Below are 26,204 nucleotides of genomic sequence, written 5' to 3'. Positions count from 1 at the left end.
GCACCTGCGGCAGCGAAGGTATAGAAGCATTGGTTTCGTACCTTTAGCAACTTCCTTGAAGAATTTGGGGCGGATGCCCCTAATAAGTTACGAATGCTTATTAACTACGTATCCCCTCGTGTATGATTATATTGAGGACTGTATAGACTACGACGCTGCTATCCAAATTTTACAGCAGCTATATGTCAAGTCCCCGAATGAAATCTTTACCCGACACCTACTGGCCACAACTCGGCAGCAGCCTGGGGAATCACTCGATGAATTCCTCCAGAAACTTCGCAGGCTCAGCAAAGATTGTAACCTTAAAATGGTTACAGTTGAACAGTATCAAGAGGAACTAATCCGCGATTCCTTTATCAATGGGATTGCGTCCCCTTTTATACGTCAGCGCCTGCTGGAAAATAAAACCCTCAATTTACGGGCTGCTTATGAGCAGGCGTGTTCCCTGGACTTGGCCAAGAAGAATGCAGACACTTATCTCCCACCACGTGCACGGGCGGCGGCTATCACCTTTAATAAGTCTTTCGATAGGTCTCGGGTGGATGCCCCCGCTGATGATGACTCTACTCTAATGGATGACGACCCTACCCTAGAGGCCTTTGCTGATGACGACCCCACCCTAGCAGCATCCTGGCAATCAGGAAGAAAGTGTTTCTTTTGTGGAGGTACGTTCTATTACAGAAAATTTTGCCCAGCTCGTAATGCGACCTGCAATCATTGCAGCAAGAAAGGACACTTTTCCAAGGTATGCTAGTCAGGGGCCTCTGCTAACAAGAAAGGCCACTCCTCTAAAGTATACCAGTCGAGAGCTCCTGTTAGCTTCACAGCTGCTATCTATGGAGCTGCTCCTCCCGCAAGAACCACTGCTAAGGCTACAACTGCCGAAGGAAAAATGACCCCTCCTCCCATCACAGCTGTTTTTCCCCAAAGTTTGTCCCATGCAGCCATGAAGGTTTCAGTAAATGGGCACACTCTAAGCATGCTAATCGACTCCTGCAGCTCTGACAGCTCCATTAGTAAGCGGGCTGTCAGCAGGTTAAAACTGCGCATTTATCACTCGGACAGGGAGATTGCAATGGCTCTGATGACTTGACCACCAATTCTTCTGGCTTCTGTCTTGTCAACCTCATCCTCAATGGTCGCACTTATCTCTCCACCCGGCTCGGAGTACTCGAAAACTTATGTAGCGATGGGCTTCTGGGACAGGACTTCCAGAAGCAGCACAAAAGACTCACTTTTGAGTTTGGAGGGTCGAAGCTGGAGCTTACCATTTCTAAGGTGCCGTTTTGTGCACTCTCGGCGGCCTTACTCGGTGAGCCCTCCCTGTTTGCCAATCTCTCCCCCCGCTGTAAACCCATAGTCACCAAATCGCGGCGCTTTAGCCAAGACGACCGAGCATTTATCGAGGCAGAAATTTCTCGCCTTTTAGCTGACGGTATTATCGAGCCGTGTTCATCTCCCTGGCGGGCTCAAGTCGTCATTGTGAAAAACCCTTTAAAACAACATAAGAAACGTCTGTGTATTGATTATTCACAGACTATTAATCAATATACCGATCTGGATGCCTACCCGCTACCACGCATAGATGACATGGCCAACAACCTTGCCAAATACAAGGTATTTTCAACCTTCGATTTAAAGAGCACGTACCATCAGGTACCACTGAAAGACTCTGACAAAAGGTATACAGCCTTTGAGGCCAATGGTCGGCTTTATCAGATTCGTCGCCTTCCATTTGGGGTCACCAATGGGGTGGCCGTCTTCCAACGGGCAATGGATGGCCTAGTCCGGCAAGAGAACTTGATGGATACCTTTCCGTATTTAGACAATATCACTATTGCCGGCCATGATCAAAAGGAGCATGACGCCAATCTTCAGAGATTTTTTGACGTTCTCCGTCGTCGCCACTTAAAATCTCCAAATTGGAAATGTCTTCTTTTGTATATAGCTCTTGATAAAAGCTACTAGACGCCTTCAAAATCTCCCCACTTTCATGAATGATCTTCTCCCCAACCTGTAACTCTCCAATTAATGATAATCTCTGTCGCAGCTTCTCTTGCTCTAGAAAATGTCTAGTGCATCTTTGACCCTCCAATGCATCTTTAGCCTTTGCCCGGAGAATGGCCCCCTTGCATTTTTCAGCTTGCAATGATTTCCACTCTTCCTTTAAAACCACCCATTGGGTCTCTGTTCCCTTATCCCTTCCGTCAACTGCTTTACAGATATCCGTAAACCTTCTGTTTATATTCCCCTCTTGACGCCGGTTAGCTGCTGCTCTCTCTTTCCCATAATGTACCGAAAAAACTTTTACCTCATATTTGAAATTGTCCCACCAAACTCTTCTTTCTTTCAAGAATAAAGGTTCCTTCCGAGCATTCTTTATTATATTTAAAATCCCTTCTTTAAAAGCAATTTCTTTCAGGTATTGATTGTTTAAAATCCACACCCCTGAACCGATCTTAACTCTGCTGTTCCTAATTCTAAGAACCAAAGCCGAGTGGTCGCTAAAAAATACTTTTTTGTAATAAATCTCCATCATCTCAGAACTTAATCCTTCCTGCATTAACACAAAATCTATTCGGCTCTGTTTTAAAGCATCACCCACCCAACCTGTTCTGGAGAACTCCCTTTTTATGGGGTTCCGATCCCTCCATAAGTCTCTCAAATTTAAATTTGCCATCACTTTTAAAATCATGCCTCTGGAGTTATCATCCTTAAAGGTCATCTGGGCTGAAATGTCCATCCGAGATAAAAATGCATTAAAATCCCCCACGATATAAGGGTTTTCTGCCTCTGCCACTTCAGTGAATAACCACCGAAAAAACTTGCGATGCTTGCAATGGTCGTTCGGTCCATAGATATTAAAGAGATCACAATTAAATTCCTCCATTTTTACCTTTAGTTGTAAAAATATTACCTCAGTGTCCGTGTCCACCAAGGCAACGTTCTCTCTTATGGATGGACTCACTAAAACAGCCACTCATCTATGGTTATTGTTTGTGCAACTTGCAAACACCTCTCCCTTCCAAACCTTCTGAACTCTTTCTAGGATATCCTCATCCCAAAAGGTTTCTTGCAGTCACAGCAGGCTCGATTTTCATTGAGCCGTGGAGTCGGGATTGGAGGCGTGTGGGTGGTTAAAATCCTGAAATCGGGGGTCCCGACCCCATCCCACACCCAACCCGGCTCCATGCCAGCTTCAAAGGAGGCGGGTACCCGCCCCGCACTGGGACCCGCCTCCCCGAGGCGGGAAGGGGATTAGTGCCAAATAACTGCCTGTTAACAGGTAGTTAACAGGCAGTTTTTAGCCTAATCCCTATTTTTAATGTTGAAGTGTGGGATCCCCGACGGCTCCAAACCACGCCAACTTAGAGGAGGCGGACCGTCGGGATGAATGGCTTGGAGGGGGTCGAGATGTCCGGTGTTCAGGTGAGTGATGGGTGCATGAGTGCAAAGGCAAGTGTGTTTGGTGTGTTTAGAGGCCTAGAAATTCAGTTGGGCACGCCAGCCGTTAGCGATCTGCGCCTCTTCCCAACTTCAGGACACATTTAGCGCCGGCACAAAGTCTTAGCGCGCGCCCTGCTGCGCGCGGAGATCATGACGTCATTTAATAGTGCAACGCCCTTTGTGCGCCCCAAACCGGAACTTCACTCGCGCCGGCCCATTGTGTGCCGGGCGGCCCGAGCGACTGTGAAGTGGAACGGTACACAGGCCAGCCGGGCCGCGGGGAGCGCAAATTAAAGGGCACTTACCCAGCAGTATAAAGGCCAGCCATTTTGCAGCATTCACTCTTGTGCAACGGTTTTTTGGACAGAGACCAAGGAGGAGAGTTTACTGGTTTGGACCAACACTTGGACAGGTATTTTTGGCTCAGGCCAGAGCTTACCAATTATCTTTGCCTTCATTCAGAGCTCAGTGTTTGCCAGCATATAATGGGGGCTGCATTGGGTGGCAACGCTGAATTTCAGCCTTATGCCAGAAGGGCTTACAGACGCCGTGAGAGAGTGGCAGCCCTGGCTAGACGCAGAGGGGGCAACAGGCGTCGCCAACTGAGGCCATACCCACGCAGGGTATACCGCCAGCAGACCTCCTATCTGACCATGTCTGCCGCGATGTGTGTTAGGAGGCTGCGATTCTGAAGGGAGGTGGTTGCAGACATCTGCCGGCTGCTTCAGAGAGATCTGCAGCCACAGCAGATGCGCAGGACGTCTCTGTCGGTGGCAGTGAAGGTGACGGTGGCTCTCAACTTCTATGCCTCCGGCTCCTTCCAATCCGCTACTGGGGACATCGCTAACATCTCCTAGTTCGCCGTGCATTTCTGCATCCACCAGGTGACCGAAGCCCTTTTCAGAAGGAGACATCAATTCATCTCCTTCCCCATGACCCTGGACAAGCAGCAGCAGCGTGCAGTGGGGTTTGCAAGAATAGCGGGCTTCCCCATGGTGCAGGGCGCCATTGACTGCACGCATGTGGCTTTGCGGGCACCTCTTGAGCATGCCGAGGAGTACCGCAACCGGAAGGGCTACCATTCCCTCAACGTACAGCTGGTGTGTGACCACAGGCAGCGCATCCTAGCTGTCAATGCCCGCTTTCCAGGCAGCAGCCACGATGCCTTTATCCTGCGACAGACAACTGTGGCTGACATGTTCCAGGCACAGCCTCCCCCAAGAGGATGGCTTATCGGGGACAAAGGCTATCCTTTGTGTACCTGGCTCATGACCCCGCTCTGCGCACCCACGACCCCTGCTGAAGAGGCATACAACGAGAGCCATCAAGCGACGAGGAACCTCATAGAACAAACAATCGGCGTGCTCAAGCAACGGTTCCGCTGTCTCGATCGCTCCAGGGGAGCCCTCCAGTACTCACAGGATCGAGTCTCCCAATTCGTCGTCGTTTGCTGCATGCTGCACAACCTGGCTATCCGCAGGACTCAGGCACTGCCACCTCACGTTGGACCACCACCTCAGGAGGAGGAGCAGGAGGAGCATGAGGACGACGAGGACGAGGAGTACCAGCCCAGGAGGGACGCACAAGGTCCAAGGGCCGCCCGTCGGCGGCTTATTGAACGTCACTTCTAGGCCCCCTGTCAGGGAATGGCTTGTGCCAATGATAGAACATGATTGCAGCCGCTCCGCAAGCCCTCAGCCGGTTAAGGCAACAAACACTTCAAAGATCAAACATGGACAATGTGAATAAATAAAATGCTTTATTGTACAAACTCTGGGCCCTTCCCACATGAAAACCAAAAACAGACGAAACCCCCAAAAAACACTCAAACACATTACTCGCTCCCACAACCTGGAGAGGATTAACAAAATAGGGCAACTAAAATGGCCGTCATTCTCGGCCTTCGTCAAAAACAAACATCACATCATCGGCCTTCAAAAAACAAACCTCCAATTCTCGGCCTCAAGAAACAAACACAAATGGCCACACATTCGACTATTTGGCCCGCTAGGGCGATGCCTTGGCCATCTTTGGGTGGCCCCTGCCCGCCCTGCTGCTCCGCCTCAAAGTAAGGCCATTGGCTGGTGCAAGGCTGGGGGCAGGCTCTTGAGGGGCACATGTCGCGACGGCAGATGCCCTTGGGGGTCGGCCTAGTCGAGGTCTGGCCGTCGAGCGGGCGGCTGTTGATTGCTGCAGCTCTGGCTGGCCAGCATCAGTCGCTGCAGCAGCTCCTGGCAGCTCCACTGGGGGAGTGGCAGTGGTGGCTGGAGGAATGGCGGCAAGCTGGCGGATGGCAGGCACTCGCTGGTCGCCTGAGACACTGGCACTCGCCCGGGCCAGCACTGCAGCATGCGCACCAATCTGCCGAGGGACAGACCGCTGTGCTGCTGCAGCGCGCCGGGTGCCCTGGCGATGCCTGGCTGACACAGCGAGTGTGGCAGCAGTGAGTGCCCGTGTTGACCTGTTCACTGACCGCAGCAGAGCAGCCAGTGACTGGACGGCACCACTGATCACCTGGCCAGTCGCTGACAGATCTGCCCGGTATTCCACCCGACTGGTGGCCTCTAAGGGCCCGAACTCGGCCACACTCCGAGAGAGGGAATCGATGGACTCAGGCAACCGTGCCACTGCTGCCATGAGCTCCGTGTGCCGGCGCTCCGAGTCCGCGGACAAGTCTTCGAGGCGTTCCATCCCCTCGGCGAAGAGCATCTCCTGACTGGAGGCCGGACTCTCCCTCTGGGGAGAAGGCCGCTGAGCTGGCCGACCCTTCCTGCGTTGCTGGAGGCCGCTGGGCCCAGCAATTGGTCTCCCCTCCGACGCATCCCCCCTCTGGGGAGAAGGCCGCCGAGCTTCCACCCCCCTCCCGCCTTTCTGCAGCACGCAGGTCCCAGGAGCGCCCCTCCCCTTCGACACTTCCGCCACGCTGCCCTCCAGGGAAGACGTGTCCCCTACATTGGCCTGGGTGGCCGCGGCTGAGGGTTCCCCTGATGGGCCGCCTTCCTCTTGCTCCTCCTCCTGCTCCTCCTCGGAGGGTCTGTCACTGGCAAGTTGAGGGACCTCCTCTTGACCATCTGAAAGCAGGAAGGCACAAGAGTATCTTTAGAGTCAGGAGAGGGCGTCAGTGCGGGATGCATGAGTGGTGGCATTCAGCGCATTGGTCGCACAGTGGCAAAGGATGTAGATCTGATGCGCAAGTGGGACGAGAGAGGTGCAAAAGGTGATGTCCTTACCATTGCTGCCCAGAACAGGGTCGGCATCTCCACATGCAACGGGCCCAATCACCCGGCCACCCATGAGGCGCTCCACGCGATGTTGCAGCTCGGTGAGTGGCTGGATATGGGGTCGGCCTCCCCCGGTCGCAGTCCGGCTCTTGTGATTATTCGCCAGCTTGGCCTGCAAGAGAAAGGACGGCCTCTAAGTACAGTGTGTCGCCGTGATCTTGTGTGCACTGCCTCCCATGGTGGAATAGCCTGGCCAGTGTGTCGCCATGATCTGGTGTGCACTGCCTCCCATGGTGGAATAGCTTGGCCAGTGTGTCGCCATGATCTGGTGTGCAATGCCTCCCATGGTGGAATAGCCTGGCCAGTGTGCCGCCATGATCTGGTGTGCAATGCCTCCCATGGTGGAATAGCCTGGCCAGTGTGTCGCCATGATCTGGTGTGCAATGCCTCCCATGGTGGAATAGCCTGGCCAGTGTGTCACCATGATCTGGTGTGCAATGCCTCCCATGGTGGATTAGCTTGGCCAGTGTGTTAAGTGCAGAATGTGCAATTGATGCTCATGCCTGTCCCATAGCTGCTGGATGAAGGCTGGCCATTAGAGCTTTCAGGTCCCTTTGCCCATAATGTGAGGTGCACATGCAAGGATGAGGAGGTCATTGGAAAGGGTACTCAGCCTGACAATGCGTGTGAGGTCATTTAACTTTTTGCGGCATTGGGCACCGGTCCTGGGGACGTCGCTGTTGGCTGACAGCTTGCTGGCGACATGCCTCCAGGCTCTCCTGTAGACGCGGACCGTCGCCTTCTTGCCATTGTCCGGGTACAAAACATGGCGCCTCTTCTCCACAGCAGCAAGCAACACACTCAGATCACGCTCTGAGAAGCGCTGCGCACGTTCACGGGCCTTCTCCATGTCTTCAGGCGCTATTTGGGTCCAGCAGCAGTGTTCAGGCCTAGCTGAAGGGCTTCACTATCCAGGGTGTGGCAGCAGACACAGTCGACCCTTCCCCCTTAAGAGCTGGCCGGCGCCAGGGTGTCTGCTGTCAATCACGAGATGGCCGCACCTGCGCTGCGCCCAGCCTCGGCGCTATCGATCACCACCTCCAGCTTAGCGCCCAAAGAGAGGCGTCCAGCAGCAGTTTTAGCGCTCGCCCGAACTAGTAGGGCGAAGCTAATGAATATCGGAGAAGTGGCATAGATTTGGCGGCGGCCGCAAACTTTAGCGGACGCCCCACTTTAGCGCCCCAAAAGTGGCGTCAATGAATTTCTAGGCCAAAGTGTTTAAAGAAATTTTACATACCTTTACTTACCTTTACAGCCTTCCTTTCTTCAGGTCTCGAGAGTCCCTCATCTCACCGGCACGGAAAGCAGAATGGCTGCGAGCTGTCAAAAATTGCAGCATTCAGCTTTCTGTTCTGGGAAGATCTCTAATTCATCCTGAGAGGAAGGAATTAACTTGTAGTACAGATTGCCAGTGTTTGACAGTTTCAAACAGCTGTTGAACGCTGATATTTCATCTGTCAAAAGGTCTTGACAGATGAAATATCAATCTGTGACATCACCTGTTGCCAGGTGGCCCTTAATTGGCCTGCTGAGCCCGCTGGGCGGGCTCAACAAGGTCAATCAAGTTAAAATCGTGTGTGTTGGCTAGAACTCGATGGAGGCGGGACTACAACCCCGAAAGTTGTAGTCCCGCCTCCTACCCGACTCCTCAATGAAAATCCAGCCCATAATCTCCCTTAGAGTGTCTTCCTGGTATCACGGTTTCTCCAACAGTGCCACTCCCTTCAGTCTCATCTCCACCGCTGACCCTTGCTCCCCGTATCTTCTCTCTCTGGGACAATGGCGCATCTGCACCTATCTTGCTCCCTTCTGGCATCTTTGTCGCCCTTCTCCCATCCTGCTGCCCCTTTAAGGCTCCTGCCTCTTGCACCCTCTCCTTGTCTTGCCCCCTCCTGCTCCCCGAGATGTCCGACTCCCCGTCTTTCTTTGAAGTACTTACACTTACCCCGCATCCAGCTCCCTCCTCCTCTCCCCCCGCGGACCCCAGGTTCTTTAGGGACAGCCGAGCCATATTATGGCTCGACCCTGCCCTCGACCCATACTGCCCACTGCTGTCTTTGTCCTTTTCCACTGTACTTGGTATGTTTTCCACCATCTCCATCCTGTCCTCTGCTTCACAATTTTCTGCCTCTTCCTGCGCTCTTTTCTCCTTCCATGCACCAGCTGTGTCCTCCGCCTGCTCCACTGCACCAGCCGCTCCACTCACACCTCCTGCTCCTTTTCCTTCTCCTAACTCCTCGCCACTCAAGTGGCTTCCTTCTGCCTCACACTCACAGCAGGTGGGGCCTTTGTGACACATTCCACAGCTCTCCGCCTTGCAGCTCCGAGCGATGTGTCCAGACTCAACATAGTTATAACAGTACAAGTCTGGACAGCTTCTTACAAGATGGTCGCGCCCAAGACAATAAAAACAATATTTCACCTGGTTATCATGCAGTACCCAGAAGTACTGCACTCCTTCCATTGTCTCAAATTTCAGGCTGTATGGCGATTATTTCACCCCCTCTGGGAACTGTACCTTTACATAACGGGTTCCATCTGCTGCCCACATTCCTGGATAATGTCTCCTCTTTATTGCCGAGCAAATTTTAATGTCCCACGACTCCAACATTTTTATTAACACATCGTCCTCATTATAAACTGGCAGGTTTAAGAATGAGACCACCACCTCTTCAGAATATAGCAGAGATACCTCTAAGAACTTATCTCCAACCTTCAAACTCAGTAAAAGTCTTTCCACATCCTCTCGGCCACTGACCGTCACCTTGAACCCAACATTCAGCTTTGGTCGACAGGCAAAGCAGCTTCCCTCACCGCAGTCTTCATGTACCGCTTGGATAATACCCCAAGCTCACATCTCCTTATCCTCGCACTGAACTACCATTGTTTTTTCTTTTCCAAACTCCAAGGGTCCCGGCCCAAATCTTTGGGCCTTTTTTTCTCCCTTCGCCCAGTAATTTCTCCCCTGATTAAATTCATCCTGGGGACATTGTCCTCTAGCAGCCAAAAAGTCCCTAAAACCTGAAGAAAATAACCCACCACCAACTTTTTACAAACTCACTCCAACCCCCTGCAGTAATCAAGCACCCAGCAGCACCTGCTCACTCCTCGCCCCTCCCACCTAGAGAGTGCTGCCCACTGAGCCACGGCTGTCACTGGGCGGAAGACTGACGAGATTGGGTGCAATGCTGGTTTTCCACCCCGCCCAATATTACTCTCCATTTAAGTTAATGGATAGTAAAGCGGGTTGGGTGTAAAACCAGTGTTCTACCCGATCCCATCAGTTCCCCGATGGGTGGCTTAGGTTACAATTGCTCCCCATGGAGTGAGAGAAAGCTTTATCATCCCACTCCTTCCATACACCACCTATAATCTGCCCTACCGTGGGCTGTACTGTATAGTTTAATCCCCTAACGAAAAGTTCTGTATAAATACTCCCAGATCTCCAAGGGTCATCAAGCAAAATCCATTGACCTAAAAATTCGGTTGTTATGCACCTCCTGCGCTAACGGGGCGCAAAGCAACTAACGCCCGGTCACGGCGCCGCCAGCGCCTCCCGCGAAATTCAGCGAGAGGTTAGCGGCGACGGTAACCATTAACGCCCTGTGCCGCTGGCAATGATGTCATTGCCATGCGCAGCGCCCCACTCGTGCCACAGCCGCGATCTTCGGTAGCGCCCCCCGAAATACCGCTGGACGCTAATTAAAGGGGACGTGCTGGCCGGCCATTTTTGTTGCTGGCCGCCTGCCAGCACCTGCCCCTGTTGCTGTCCCCGGCCTCCTGAGCAGCCCCCCCCCCGCAATCCCTCCCGCAGAGTGCTGGCTGCGCTCCGTGAGCCCGGCACTTCTCTTGACTGCCGGGCTCTTTTGCCGGCACACTGATCCCTGGTGGCCTAGCTGGGCCCTGGGTCACACTGCGCAAGGCCCCTTCCCCTTTAAGAAGGGGAGGAAGGCCTGCAGTACCGTGGCGCGATGTGCCCCAGCGCATGGTGCTGTGGCACGTAGCGCCGCGATATTCACTCGCAGTGCCCCAAGAGGGAGGCGGGGCGCTTCCAGTAACACCCCGCTTCCCTCTTGGGGTGCTACCGATGAATTTTGGCCATGGGGGTGCGCCCCAGCGAAGTTAGTGCCCCAAAGGGGGCGCGACTCAATTTTTCCCCCATTATCTATTCTTACATCTCCACTATTCAACACTAGCTGGTTGCCCTTCAGCAATTATATCTACAGCCCCTGCCACTTACCCTCGGTGACAGAGAAACCCACGTGCCCCTTGAACCACGTGCATTCAGTTACTAATTGAATGATTTAAAAAAGCATATTTTATTGTTTCATCTGAAGACTTGGAAAGTAAATTCATTAGCTTTTTTTTGCCTCCAAATTTTCTCTCCAATTCTATCCCCTTTCCTTACTTCTCCTGAAAATGGTGACGACGGCCGGGCTATAATTTCACTGACGCAAGCACTTGTGTCCATTCTTCCTCTGTGAACCTATACGGCGAAGAGGCGATTTGATAAATCAGTGCTCCCGATGGGGTCCTCTCCCGCTGGGAGTGTGGCAGTGCATACAGGGAAATCACAGGCAGGCTCCTCACAACTTTTCCACCATTGAAAATGAATCATGGCCATGGTTTCCTGATATACGCGTGCTGTTGAAGGGGCTCCGTGCTGAGGCTGCATTTGTAAGTTTGACCGGTTCTGTGTCAGCAGGCTATTTCTTCATAGAAAGCATCACAACCGCTCCGGGTCACATCTGCATTTGATGTCCATGTCTTCTTCCCGAGGGATGGTGAGTGGTTTACTGAATAGCATTCAGGAGTAAGGACACTGGCAGGTTTCCCCCTTCCATCCCCTCCCACCATGCAGTCCAGGGCCACTGAGACAATTGTAAGAGCCAAACACTAACCCAGCTGATTCATTGGCTATCAGTCGCTGAACATGGGACCTTCCTGGGTTTGTGAGGCTTAGTACAATATCGCCCAACATATTGACTCATGGAATCCAAATTCATGGATTTTCACCACTTTTGCTTCATTTATTCTAGAACTCAGGAAGAAAGAACTTGCGTTTACATAGTGCTTCAGCACACCTTCGGGACAACACAATGAGCTTCACCTCCAATGAATCACTTTGGAACGTGTAGCCACTGTTGTCCAACAACACTCAAGAAGCTCGACACCATCCAGGGCAAAGCAGCCCGCTTGATTGGCACCCCATCCACCACCTTAAACATTCACACCCTCCACCACCGGCGTAACCGTGGCTGCAGTGTGTACCATTTACAAGATGCACTGCAGCAACTCGCCAAGGCTTATTCGACAGCAGCTCCCAAACCTGAGGCCTCTTCCACCTAGAAGGACAAGGGCAGCAGGCGCATGGGAACACCACCACCTCCAAGTTCCCCTCCAAGTCACACATCATCCTGACTTGGAAATATATCGGCCGATCCTTCATCGTCACTGGGTCAAAATTGTGGAACTCCCTCCCTAACAGCACTGTGGGAGTACCTTCACCACACGGACTGCAGCGGTTCAAGAAGGCGGCTCACCACCACCTTCTCAAGGGCAATTAGAGATGGGCAATAAATGCTGGCCTTACCAGCGACGCCCATATCTCATGAATGAATTTTAAAAATGGGGCAGCCAATTTGCGCACAGCATGGTCCCAGAAACACCAAATAAGATGAACAACAGGTTAATTTGTCTTTGGTTGAGGGAGCAATGTTAGCCTGGATATTGTGCCATGGGATCTGTTATGCCGACCGCAACAGACTGACGGGGCTTAGGCTTAACATCTCATCCAAAAGGTGGCTCCTCCAACAATGCAGCACTCCTCCTGTACTGAAGTGCCAGTCTAAATTATGTGCTCAAGTCCTGGGTAACGAAACTGCAGTTTCTCAAGTGTTCTGGCAGATTTTTTTTACTATGCTTTATATACTCTTGTATATCCTGCCATCCAATTTCTTTAATATATGCACGTTGATATTGCTTTTCTAGGTGCAAATTAATTTTCAGAATGTGTTGTATGCTGTAATTATGTTTGTATCATTGGTGCCTCTTTAAAGCAACTGCATCTAATAATCTAATCAAATTGTAATTTTCTGAAGAGCATCCATTCTTTAAAGTATTTAAACTTCATCAGGAATTAAATCACAGTGAAGAATAATAAGGCTTTACTGTTGTGTGTCTCATGTAATGTTACCATATAAGTTGCTTGTGAGGAAAGTATTAGCGTAAGACTTGATGTCGCTGCTGGTACCTGTGGCACTGCCAACTGCACTGAGGGCATCAGCGCCATCACACACTGATCATTTAAAGGTGAGTTTCACGTCAGTAAGCCAATAATTCCTGACAGCTCTCAAAGAGAATTTTACTGATCCGATATTAACAACAGTATTTGTCCGTATATTAACAAGACTAAATTACATCGGTCGACTGCACCTCTCTTTTGTTATCCTAAAAGAATTGGAAACCGAGCATTTTCAATTGTGAAACATGTTTTTTTCCACATGGGCAATCGAATCCAATCGCCCTATTCAAGTTAGACATCGCTTGGCTGAAGCGATTGTGATAGCTCCATTCTTTCTGTAGTACAACCATGTGGTATTCTGTCCGTGGACACGCTTCATGGCTTGGTTCTAGCATGTTCTTTACCCCGGTTGGAAGAGTTTTGGCTTCAGTTCTTCAGTTTTTTCCTCCCATCCCTTCCTCTCCTAATGGGCCCTTCCTCCTTGCTGGGGTTCTCATTGCGAGGCTTACAAAACTACGGAACCCCTAGCACCCAACTTTTCAACCTTGTATTGTGCACCGTACCGGTAGATATTAACTACCACGCTGCACCATGCCAGTGGACATATATGGGGGCGATTTTAACCCTGCTTGCTCAGCAGAAACCTGGAGGGTGGGCAATTAAAATCGCCCCTGGCTCTTACCTGTCTAAAAGCCACACCACGATCGCAACACCTGCAATTTTAACCTGCTCTCCCGAGCAGGCAGCAAGGACACACGCCCGGAGCCGACAGGGTCCTTCTTTACATCTGCATGTTGTGGCCCGATGACATCATTGAGACCCGACTGTGATTTTAGTTCAGGCCTGGGCGGGGAATCCACCAGGAGTTAAAATCGGGGAGGGTGCGGGGGAAGCCGAAAACAGCCGAAGAACCGGGCAAAGTCGGGGGGCGCAGAGGTCCGGCCGAACTTAGAGGCAGGACCTCATTGTAGTTTCTTTGTTCCCTTTCCCGCCCAGCCGCTGGCCGTATTGACAACCTGATCGGTGAGTGGGAAGGAAAACCTGCAGCAAGAGGCCGCAGCCGGGGACCCTTGGGGATGGTACTCGGCAACTGGGATTGGAGGGTAGCAGCAGGGAGGAGAGTGAGAGGCCATTGTGGGAGCGACAGGCCATGATCGGTAGGGGGTGGGGGAGGATGAAGGCTTCCTTGAGGGGCTGAGAGTGCCGGGGGTGGGGGGGAACACTCCCGATCCTCCTGGCTCACAAGGAATGCTGGAAAAGGCACTTGCCTTGTGGAACCGGCACCTCCCATCTCCCTTTCATTGCTGGGTTTCCTGAACCCTGGGAAACTCACACAGCAACAGTCAATTTTATATCGGGCTTCCAGTTGCACTGCGGGAGTCTGATTTAAATACGTTAATGAAGCATCCCGCCTTGCCACAGCGGGACACTCAGATGTCCCGATATTCACCGCCATAACAAAGGGCTGGAGCCATGTTGGGGACACGTTCCCCATATTTAAGGCTTTAACCCCCCCTCCTCCCCCCGATCCCCTTCCACCCATCGTGGGGGGAGTATTATCGAGGCCATTAACTGCACCAGACTTGACTATTCCAACGCACTCCTGGCCGGCCTCCCACGTTCTACCCTACGTAAACTTGAGGTCATCCAAAACTCGGTTGCCCGTGTCCTAACTCGCACCAAGTCCCGTTCGCCCATCACCCCTGTGCTCGCTGACCTACATTGGCTCCCGGTTAAGCAACGCCTCGATGTTAAAATTCTCATCCTTGTTTTCAAATCCCTCCCGATCTCTGTAACCTCCTCCAGTCCCATCACAGTCACTGTCAGCTGTGGCCCAGTTGGTAGCACACTTGCCTTCTGAGTCAGATGGTTGTGGCTTCAAATCCAGAGACTTGAACATATAAAGCTAGGCTGACGGTCTGGTGCAGTGCTGAGGGAGTGCTGCACTATCGGAGGTGCCGTCTTTCAGATGAGATGTTAAATCGAGGCCCTGTCTGCTCTCTCAGGTGGACGTAAAAGATCCCATGGCACTAGTTCAAAGAAGAGCAGGGGAGCTACCCCCGGTGTCCTGGCCAATATTTATCCCTCAACCAACATAACAAAAGAAACAGATTACATTATCACATTGCTGTTTGTGGGAACTTGCTGTGCGCAAATTGGCTGCCACATTATAACAGTGATTCCACTTCATTGGCTGTAAACGCTTTGAGACGTCCGGTGGTCATGAAAGGCGCTATATAAATGCAAGTCTTTCTTTCTTTTCTAACCCCCCCGAGATATCTGTGCTCCTCTAATCCTGCCCTTTTGAGTATCCCTGATTTTAATTGTTCAACCACTGGTGGCCGTGCTTTCTGTTGCCTGGACCCTAAGCTCTGGAAATCCCTCCCTAAACCTCTCCACCTCTCTATCTCTCTTTCCTCCTTTAAGTTGCTCCTGAGAACCCACCTCTTTGACCAAGTCTGCCCTAATTTCTCCTTATGCGGCTCGGAGTCAAATGTTGTTTTATGACTCTCCTGTGAAGCGCCTTGGGACATTTTACCACATTAAAGACACTATATAAATGCAAGTTGTTGTTGCACCATGCAAGTAGGAACATAAGAATTAGGAGCAGGAGTCGGCCATACGGCCCCTCGAGCCTGCTCTGCCATTCAATAAGATCATGGCTGATCATCGACTTCAACTCCACTTTCCCGCCCGATCTCCACATCCCTTCATTCTCCATGAGTCCAAAAATCCATCGATCTCAGCCTTGAATAAACTCAAAGACTCAGCATCCACAGCCCTCTGGGGCAGAGAATTCCAAAGATTCACAACCCTCCGAGTGAAGAAATTCCTCCTCCTCTCAGTCTTAAATGGCCTACCCCTTATCCTGAGACTATGCCCTCGAGTTCTAGACACTCCAGCCAGGGGGAAACAACCTCTCAGCATCTACTCTGTCAATCCCCCTCAGAATCTGTTTCAATGAGATCACCTCTCATTCTACTAAACTCCATTCTACACAATCTCTCATCATAGGACAACCCTCTCATCCCAGGAATCAATCTAGTGAACCTTCGTTGCACCGCCTCCAAGGCAAGTATATCCTTCCTTCGATACGGAGACCAAAACTGTGCACAGTGCTCCAGGTGTGGTCTCACCAAGGCCCTGTACAATTGTAGCAAGACTTCCTTACTCTTATACTCCAACCCCCTTGCAATAAAGGCCAACACATTGCTTGCTGTACCTGCATGCTAGCTTTCTGTGTTCAAATGGGACATGAACTGCAGTGCTGCACCATGCTGGAATTTGTTAACTGTAATGTAGAGCTCGTTGCTGTAACATTGACTGTCAGGATGTCAGGGATTTAGTGATTATTCTTGTACAAAGTATAGCAGAAAGTAATGGAGAAGGTGCTACTCGCTCAAACAACATTTAGTTGTCATGTTTCTCCTTGTCTTAATGACACCATGGTACTGTGTAACGGAGCTGTAATGCCTGAAAGGAGCATTTCATTTATCATATTTTCTAAAGTAAGCTGGATACTGTTTCAATCACCCAGTTGTTGCATATTCCTGAAAGACACGCAAATCACTTTTGTTTTTCGGTCTATTATAGTCCTGTCAACTGCGAGCAGTGCGATGTTTTAAGCACTCAAACGACACAAAGGAGATCATTGGTTCAAGGGTAATATTACTACATTGAAGGTCTGTAAACAAAGTTTTGAAGTTATCCCGATAACTTTACAAAGGCAATAATGCCTCTTTAAGAAGGTGCTTTTTTTTAAACATGTTTTATGTTTAATTGATTAGGGAATCAAGCGGGGAATTGTGTAGAATGGGCCTATACTCTCTGGAGTTTAGAAGAATGAGAGGTGATCTCATTGAAAAATATAAGATTCTGAGAGGGACTGACAGGGTAGATGCTGAGAGGTTGTTTCCCCCTGGCTGGAGTGTCTGGAACTAGGGGGCACAGTCTCAGGATGAGGGGTCGGCCATTTAGAACTGAGATGAGGAGGAATTTCTTCACTCAGAGGGTCGTGAATCTTTGGAATTCTCTGCCCCAGAGGGCTGTGGATGCTGAGTCTTTGAGTATATTCAAGGCTGAGATCGATAGATTTTTGGACTCTAGGGGAATCAAGGGATATGGGGATCGGGCGGGAAAGTGGAGGTGAGGTCGATGATCAGCCATGATCTTATTGAATGGCAGAGCTCTCCTAACTTAGTCTTCTTGTACCTTGCCTCCAGCTTAGCTGCAGTGACAGACGTAATAGTGAACCTACCACATATTGAATTGGCAGGAACATAGGAATGGGAGGAGGCCATTCAGCCCCTCGAGCCTGTTCCGCCATTCAATTAGATCATGGCTGATCTGTATCTTAACTCCATCTTGATTCTGTAACCCTTAATACCCTTGCCTAACAAAAATTTATCAATCTCAGTTTTGACATTTTCAATTGACCCCCCCCCCCCCCGCCAGCCTCAACAGCTTTATCGGGGGAAAGAGTTCCAGATTTCCACCACCCTTTGTGTGAAGATGCAGCTACTGACTGCTTAATTTGGCCACAGGAAAACCGAACACTACTCCCCCTGGGATTAGTCACTTCCAACAGAGAAACAAATTATTGGCAGATTGTTGATGGTCGAATTGAAATAGTTTAATATACACAACTCTGTCCCCCTCATCTGTTTCCCCCCACTCGCCAAAAAAATGCTTTATTAAGAAACACAGCTCCTTTAATTACGTTCTCTCTTAGGGAGGTACATTTTAAAAGTCAAGCAGTTAAATATTCAGAACATAAATAATATGATACAGTCTTTACCTCCATGGGTAGAAATGAAAGGCTCCATTGGAGCTTCAGCCCAAAATGCACTTGGTATCACAGAACTTTGAGCCTATTATTCAACAAGATCATGGCTGATCTTCTACCACAACTCCACCTTCCCGCACTATCCCCATATCCCTTGATTCCCCTAGTATCTAAAAATCGATCGATAATATAGAATTAAATGATAAGCTGCAAGACTCAATGGCCTAGAAATTCAGTGCCCTTAGCACCGATTTTGCGGCGCTAGAGGGCCTAGCGCTGCAATTGGCGCCGGTTCTTAAATTGCCTGGGGCCCTTCCGCGGCGGTAGACTGGTAGCGCTGCGCCGGCACCGATGACGTCATCGGTGTGCGCAGCGTCCCGGTTGCCGTGGTAACCCGGCCCCAAGCCAAAATTCAGTTGCGGCCGCCTCGCCAGTGGCAGCCGCAACTAAGACTCCGGCAAACGAGTGTTGCTGGAGTCTGCGCCGGCGCTTTAAGGAGGCGCAGCGGCCGGCCGCTTTCCCGCCGGCCGCCTGCCCGCAGCTCCCTCCCCGGACTTCTCCCCCCCCCCCCCCCCCCCGGAACAGATGCAAGCCCGGCACTTGTCCGAGGTGCCGGGCTCATTTTTGCAGAGATTTGCGTGGGCCGCGGCCGGGTGCAGGCAGCTCCTCCTTAACGGAAGGAGGAGGCCTGCACTTCCCGAGCCTGCCGCACCGCAGCGGGTGCCGCAGCGCCGGAATAGCGCCGCAATGCGGCGCGTTGCGCCAGTTTTCAGGCGCTAAAACCCTTCAGTAGCGCCGGCAGCCGTTTGGGCGCGGCGCTACTGAATTTTTGGCGCGCGCAAAGGGACTTAGCGCCGGCGCTAACTTCCGGCGCTAAAGCCCTGGCGCAGCGCAAACTCAATTTCTAGGCCAATGTGTCCCACGTTATTGATAGTTTTGAAAGCAGATAACTAGCAAGCAAAACCGCTTCTGTAACTTTAACCTCAGGTTACCAGAGATGAATGGCAGCAGCTGATGCTATTATACATGTCTATTCCTCAACCCATAAATTTACCTTGCATTGTTAGCACTTTTCTGAAAATTACCCAGCCATTTTGAAAAAAAACCTGACATTAATTGTCTCCCGTGTACTGTATGGCTATTGCTTTGTCATTTGAAATATTTTGTGCCGCGGGTATTGTAAAGAAAGATGGAATGATCGATTTAACAGTTGCCCAAAGTAGACCTCAGGATCAGTACTTCAGAGAAAACATGCCTAATGAGCTAAGTTGTAGAATATCAATTGATTGCTCGTCCCACAAAACAGGTAATGAAAACATGCTCATCGCTATAAAGCCTGGGGAGTGTATCATGCTGGCAGAAAAACTGAAAAGTATTTAACAAATCATTTAAATGATCTTTTACACCAGTTTTGGAGATATATATTTATCGAGCAGTAATCTATAAGAAGGTCATTAAAATAAGTGTTCAAAACGATCTCCTATTTTCCCCTGTGGCACTATCTTGTTATACTAATGACAGCATGCAGGAGGCTATGTCATTAGTAAAACTGCAAAACCACAGCCAAGGTACAAAGTTTGATAGACAGTAATCATAGATCTCTAGTGATTATAAATGGTACTTTTTCCTCCATCTTCATTCCTGCAATGTATTTGTAGTGCAGCATCAAAGTATCTCATGAACAGCCCCCTTTAGCCCTGGTGCAAACATCAACCCGACTCAGTGACAGAACGACCGACCCCCGCCCGCACCTTGCCCCTCGCTCGCCCCTCGCCCCACAACACAAGGAACACTATTAGCGCAGAGTTTATATTTAATGAATTAAGCTGGGAAAAAAGGGGACACTTTAATTTTGACCACTGAATCTCCTGTGGACTTGCACGCAAGGAGTCAATATCTGTATGGTCCTGAAAGATCTTACCTCATTGGTCTAAAAATTGCTGTCAGAATAACACTGAGGCTAATGCCATGATAAGTGTTCATTACTGCATCTCTGGCACCAGAAATGAACTATTACAATTGTGGAGTCTCTTTCCTTCATATTTTAATTGTTGGAGATTGAAAAAAAATTGGCCCAGTAATTCGAGTCCCAACGCGTGAGTAAGCACCGTGTACTCACGCGTGGGCCCGTTGAAAGTGCCGGTTTTCAGCATGCACAGCGCATGCGCGGAAAACCGGCATTTCCTTTCCTCTGAACCAAGGGGTTCAGAGGTGGAACGCATGTGCGCAGGAGTCTGCGCGTGCGCGCTGAAATTCCTTTTTTTTTACAGGGTTGCCCGTGCGATAAGGCCTCCAGTTTTTACGCAAGAAAAAAGCAGACGTAAGTACTTAGTTTTAAAAGGTAAGTGGTCTATCAATTAAAGTTAAAAAAAAATTTCCACAGGTGTATTACTTTTAAAGACTTTACACTAAGGTAAGTGTATTTTTAGACCCGATTTGTTAAAAAATTATTTTTTTCAAAAATTTGAATAATTGTTTAAATTAGTTTTTTTACAGTTATTAATAGTTCATTTAATTAGTGGGATTTTTTAAAACTTTTATTTGAAGTTTAAGTACTGTTTTGGGCGCCCGGAGTTTTCATGAGTTTGACAGTTCTTACTATCAAACTCATGAATGAACTTTTGCAACCTCCGATTGGTTGCCCAGTGCTCACGTGATCCCAGCTGGCTCATCGAACCAACTACGCCGCTGGGTCACGCAAGCACAGCGCGCCGGGAGCTGAACCAGGCCACTGACAGGAAATCCATGCAGGGCCAGGCTTCAACTGTCGGCGCACTAGGTAAGTGTAGGTCGGGGGCTTGTACCCGCGGGAAGCCCCCGACACCAATTTCTGGGTCAATAAAATTATATTTTTTTCACTTTTTCTTTCTGTCTCTTTTATATCTCTCTGAATCCAATCTTCCTTTCCCTCTCTTTCTTTCTCTTTCTGTACCTGATTTGACCTTGAATTCACCCACTCTAACTTACATTTCCTTGTTCAGTCCTGGCGCTGTGAATTTCACACTCCTTCAATCTGATTGGTTGAGGAGATACACAGCTGCTTTCCCTGTTCACTCAGGTCCCAGATGCCCTGTAGAGGGCGCTGCGCTGTTTCCATCGCCCACTGACAGCAACTTGCAGCACAAAATGTCATGGCGATTAAACGGGCAAGAGCAAGTCTAGCGAATGGCGGGTGCTATTCATTGACCGACTACAGCAAATCCTGGGACAGTGTTCCTAAAGAGTATGATGACAGCACTCCTTAAACAGTGTACGACAGAAGCTGCCATTTTAATGACACAGAGGTGCATTCAACCGAATAAACTGGAGATTTTGAAGATTGCAGTAAAAATGCGTTATTGGTTTTGATTGACACTACACAATCGTAAAAGAAAACCTCAATCAATACAAACCACAGGCTTGACTGGTCACTTGCAATAACATGAGGTTACTGACAAACAGTTGATCCATACCACACACCACCAGAGATCAGCTCCAGTCACGTGCCACAGTACTAACACTGTTGAAGAAATTTTCCGCCTCTATTCATGCTGTAAAAAAAAAAGAAAAGAAAAACTTGCATTTCTATAGCACCTTTCACAACCTCAGGATGTCCCAAAGCATTTTGCAGCCAATAAAGTACATATTTTTAAAGTGGAAGCAAGTCATCCTCAGTTCCGAGGGACTGCCTAAGAGAAGAAGAAGAAGAACTTTTTGAAGTGTGGTCACTGTTGTAAAGTAGGAAACGCAGCAGCCAATTTGCACACAGCAAGCTCCCACAAACAACAATGTGATAATGACCAGATAATCTGGGTTTTTTTGGTGTTGGATGAGGGATATATTTCAGCCAGGACACCGGGGAGAACTCCCCTGCTCTTCTTCAAAGCAGTGCCACGAGATCTTTCACGCCCACCTGAGAGCTTTAGCATCTCATCTGAAAGACGGCACCTCCGACAGTGCCCCGCTCCCTCAGCACTGCACTGCAGTGTCAACTTACATTTTGTGCTCACATTCCTGGCTCAGAGGCGAGTCCTACCCACTGAGCCACAGCTGACATTAAGTTAGAACATTCATTTTTTTTTACGGCAAAGAAAAGTATCGGTTCATCAAGATCAAATTAAGAAGAAAACTAAGGAACGTGGAAAAGTAAAAGTGTAATGCCTGGAAATTTAAAAGGAAGATGACTTTGCTATGAACAAACTCAGGGAGTCGACAGTGAGGGGGAACAAGGGGAAGAAATTTTAGAATGAATGGAGCAGCGGGTACAGTGAAGTAAAAAAAAATTATAATTTGGGGCACGGAAAAGGGATGAATTTTTAAACAAGTAAGAGTGAATTAATAACGTAAGGATTTGGGGAATAGAATATAACAGAACAAAATGAATTTTAAAATGACAGGAAACTCTTTATTATCCGGCACCAATGGGACTGGCATGGTGCCGGTTTATCAAAAAGTCCGGATTACAGAGAGATATAGTTAAAAGGTACAAGAGCTCCGTACACAGCAACAAATCCAGGCTTCCCTGTTGCTTAGCAACATGTGCAGGAACTCCGGCCACAGACCAAGCATCCCTGTTGCTTAGGAACAAGTGCACGAACCCCAGTTACACAGCCACAGATCCAGGAACTGCCACTAATATGAAGTAAAACTTACCTGAACCTACTCCTGAATTTTGCCGGTCAACAGAGATTTCCGGTTATTTAGGTGCCGGTTAAAAGAGAGTTTCCTGTAATAGTAAGGTTAGCAACAGAGCGTTAATAAATATGAGTGAAGTAGAAATAGGAATGGGGAGAATTAATTTTAAAAATAATGGCAATTTTCCACGCATTGCGCACAGTAAGTTGGAGGAGATGGTCTCTCTCATACCTTGCTCCTGCATCTTCCTGTTGGTGTTTGTCTCTTTCGCTCAGTGTGCTTTTCTGTCTGTTAATACTTTTCTCTTTTGTTTTACTGTTTGCAACTCTTTTTTGGGGGTTCTGTCCCTTTCTGGTTCTTTTCCTGTGTTTTTCTTCTTTTGTTTGTGGTAGATTGACTTTTGTTCAACTCCCTCCATTGCCTCGCCCCACCTCCCCACACACCCTCATCTCTCTGAGATCACTGCACTCCTCCAATTCTGGCCTCTTGTGCAACTCTGATTTCATTCGTTCCACCATTGGCAGCCACGCCTTCAGCTGCCTGTGGCCTTACCCCTGGAATTTCCTCCGTACTCCTCTCTGCCTCGCTACCTCTCTGTCCTCCATTGAGACGCTCCTTAAAACCTACCTCTTTGACCAAACCTTTGATCACCTGTTGTAATATATCTTTATGTGGCTTGTGATGCGCTATCAATAACTCAAAAGACTGAGATTAAGCGAGTAATTAACAGGCTTTTATTAACAAGAGAATGAAGGTGTGCCTCGAGTGGTCGACCGGTCCAGAATCCAAAGGGGCTGTGGAGCAGTCACCTTTATACCTGGATTCATGGGAGGAGTCAGCCGAGGCATGTACAGGCATGTACACAGTGGAATACAAACAGTGGTTTACCACATTTACCCCTTGTTTAAAATTGAGTCCGGCGGGGTGAAGTGTATTAAAAGTTAGTGTATTGGAGTCTCTCCGGAGGTCTTGTCTGCCGCTGTGATCGACGTGGCAACGGCAGGGGTAGTGAAGCTTCCGGCGTCGAGTCCCGCGTAGGCTGGGGCACTGGTGTGTAGTCCTCGTAGATGTCGAGCGGGTCGTGGGGCCCAGGCCTGCCGTCTGCTGGGGCTGGATATCGGATCGTGGGGGGGGGTGGTAGTGGGTAGTGGGTTACTGCGGCCCCCGAGGGTGCGAGGTGTCTTATGGAGACTGTGTCCTCCCGCCCGTCCGGGTACGCAATGTAAGCATACTGGGGGTTGGCGTGGAGGAGGTCGACCCTCTCGACTAGGGGGTCCATTTTATGGGTCCTCACGTGTCTTCTCAGTAGGACCGGCCCTGGGGATGTCAGCCATGGCAGTAGCGATGTCCCCGATGTGGACTTCCTTGGGAAGACAAACATTTTCTCATGAGGGGTGGCGTTAGTGGCAGTGCAGAGCAGTGACCGAATAGAGTGGAGTGCATCGGGGAGCACTTCCTGCCAGCAGGAGGTCGGAAGGCCCCTAGACTTTAAGGCTAGCAGGGCGGCCTTCCAAACTGTCGCATTCTCTCTTTCCACCTGTCCGTTCCCCCAGGGGTTGTAACTGGTGGTCCTGCTTGTGGCAATACCCCTAGCTAGCAGGTACTGATGGAGTTCGTCGCTCATAAACGATGAGCCCCGGTCGCTATGTATATAGCTGGGGAAACCGAACAGGGTGAAGAGGTCGTTCAGACATTTAATGACCGTGGCACTGGTCATGTCTGGGCAGGGGATGGCGAACGGGAAACGGGAGTACTCATCAATAATATTGAGGAAGTACACATTGCGGTTGGAGGAGGGGAGAGGCCCTTTAAAATCAACGCTCAGGCGCTCGAAGGGGCGAGTGGCTTTTGTCAGGTGAGCCCTGTCTGGTCTATAAAAGTGCGGTGTGCACTCAGCGCAGACTTGGCAGTTCCTGGTCATGGTCCTGACCTCCTCAATGGAGTAAGGCAGGTTGCGGGCCTTGATGAAGTGGAAGAACCTGGTGACCCCCGGGTGGCAGAGGTCATTGTGGAGGGCCCGCAGTCTATCGATCTGCGCGCTGGCGCAGGTGCCACGCGATAGAGCATCCGGGGGTTCGTTGAGCTTCCCGGGCCGGTACAAGATCTCGTAATTGTAGGTGGAAAGTTCGATTCTCCACCTCAAGATCTTGTCGTTTTTGATTTTGCCCCTCTGCTTGTTGTTAAACATGAAAGCAACTGAACGCTGGTCAGTGAGCAGGGTAAATCGTTTTCCGGCCAGGTAGTGCCTCCAATGACGCACAGCCTCCACAATAGCCTGGGCCTCCTTCTCAACAGCGGAGTGTCTGGTCTCCGGGCCCTGGAGGGTTCGTGAGAAGAAGGCCACGGGTCTCCCCGCCTGATTGAGGGTAGCGGCCAGGGCAAAGTTGGACGCGTCGCTTTCCACCTGGAAGGGGATGGATTCGTCCACTGCATGCATGATGGCTTTGGCAATGTCTTCCTTGATACGGTGGAAGGCTAAGCGGGCCTCTGCCATCACGGGAAAAGAGGTGGACTTGATCAGCGGACGGGCCTTGTCCGCATAGTAGGGGACCCACTGGGCGTAATAAGAGAAAAACCCTAGGCACCTCTTCAGGGCCTTGCGGCAGTGGGGCAGTGGGAGTTCCATAAGGGGACGCATCCAGTCGGGGTCGGGGCCGATGACTCCGTGTTCCACAACACAGCCAAGGATGGCGAGGCGGGTTGTGCGGAATATGCACTTCTCCTTGTTATACGTCAGTTTGAGGAGTTTGGCGGTGCAGAGGAATTTTTCAAGGTTTGCTTCATGGTCCTGCAAGTCATGGCCGCAGATGGTCACATTGTCCAGATATGGGAAAGTGGCCTGCAACGCATTTTGATTGACCATCCGGTCCATCTCCCTTTGGAAGACGGTGACCCCGTTGGTGACGCCAAAGGGAACCCTAAGGAAGTGATAGAGGCGGCCGTTTGCCTCAAAGGCAGTATACTGGCGGTCCTCAGGGCGGATAGGGAGCTGGTGGTACGCTGATTTCAGGTCAATGGTCGAGAAGACGAGGTACTGCGTGATCTGGTTGACCATATCAGCTATGCGGGGGAGCGGGTAAGCGTCCAGCAGGGTGTAGCGATTTATTGTCTGGCTGTAGTTGATGACCAGGCGCTGCTTCTTGCCGGTCTTAACGACCACAACCTGGGCTCGCCAGGGGCTGGTGCTGCCCTCAATAATCCCTTCCTTCAGGAGCCGCTCCACTTCGGTTTTAATGAAAACCCTGTCCCCGGCACTGTATCGCCTGCTCTTTGTGGCGATGGGCTTACAGTCGGGGGTGAGGTTAGCAAACAGTGGGGGGGGGGTGACTCTGAGTGTGGAGAGGTTGCACCTGCTGCGCGGCGGGCAATTTGGAAGCTGCTGGCTGCGGACTGTGAGTGGGGGGAGGGGTCCACCGTACGCCATCGTAACACTTTTAAGGTGGCACTGAAAATCTAACCCCAGTAGAACGGCAGCACAGAGGTCGGGCAGGACCAGAAGTTTAAAATTATCATACACAGTCCCGTCTACTACGAGTGTCACCACGCAGTAGCCGCCAATGTCCGCCGACTGGGACTCGGAGGCCATAGAAATCCGCTGGTGCGCAGGCAGGACTGGGAGAGAGCAACGCCGCACCGTGTCGGGGCGGATGAAGCTCTCCGTGCTCCCAGAGTCAAAAAGGCTGATTGTTTCGTGACCATTTACCTTAATGTCCATTGTGGAACTGGCCAGCTGGTGCGGTCTCGCTTGGTCCAGTGTAACGGAGGCCAGCGTAGGGGTCGGTGTGTCGATGCGGGTATCAGATGAGGCGGTGTTGGGGGCCTACTGCGTCCC

The sequence above is a fragment of the Somniosus microcephalus genome, chromosome 10, assembly GCF_052327205.1.
Source record: "Somniosus microcephalus isolate GS21.2 chromosome 10, FLI_Smic_1.0, whole genome shotgun sequence".
NCBI lineage: Eukaryota > Metazoa > Chordata > Chondrichthyes > Squaliformes > Somniosidae > Somniosus > Somniosus microcephalus.
Note: the sequence above shows the minus strand (reverse complement) of the source record.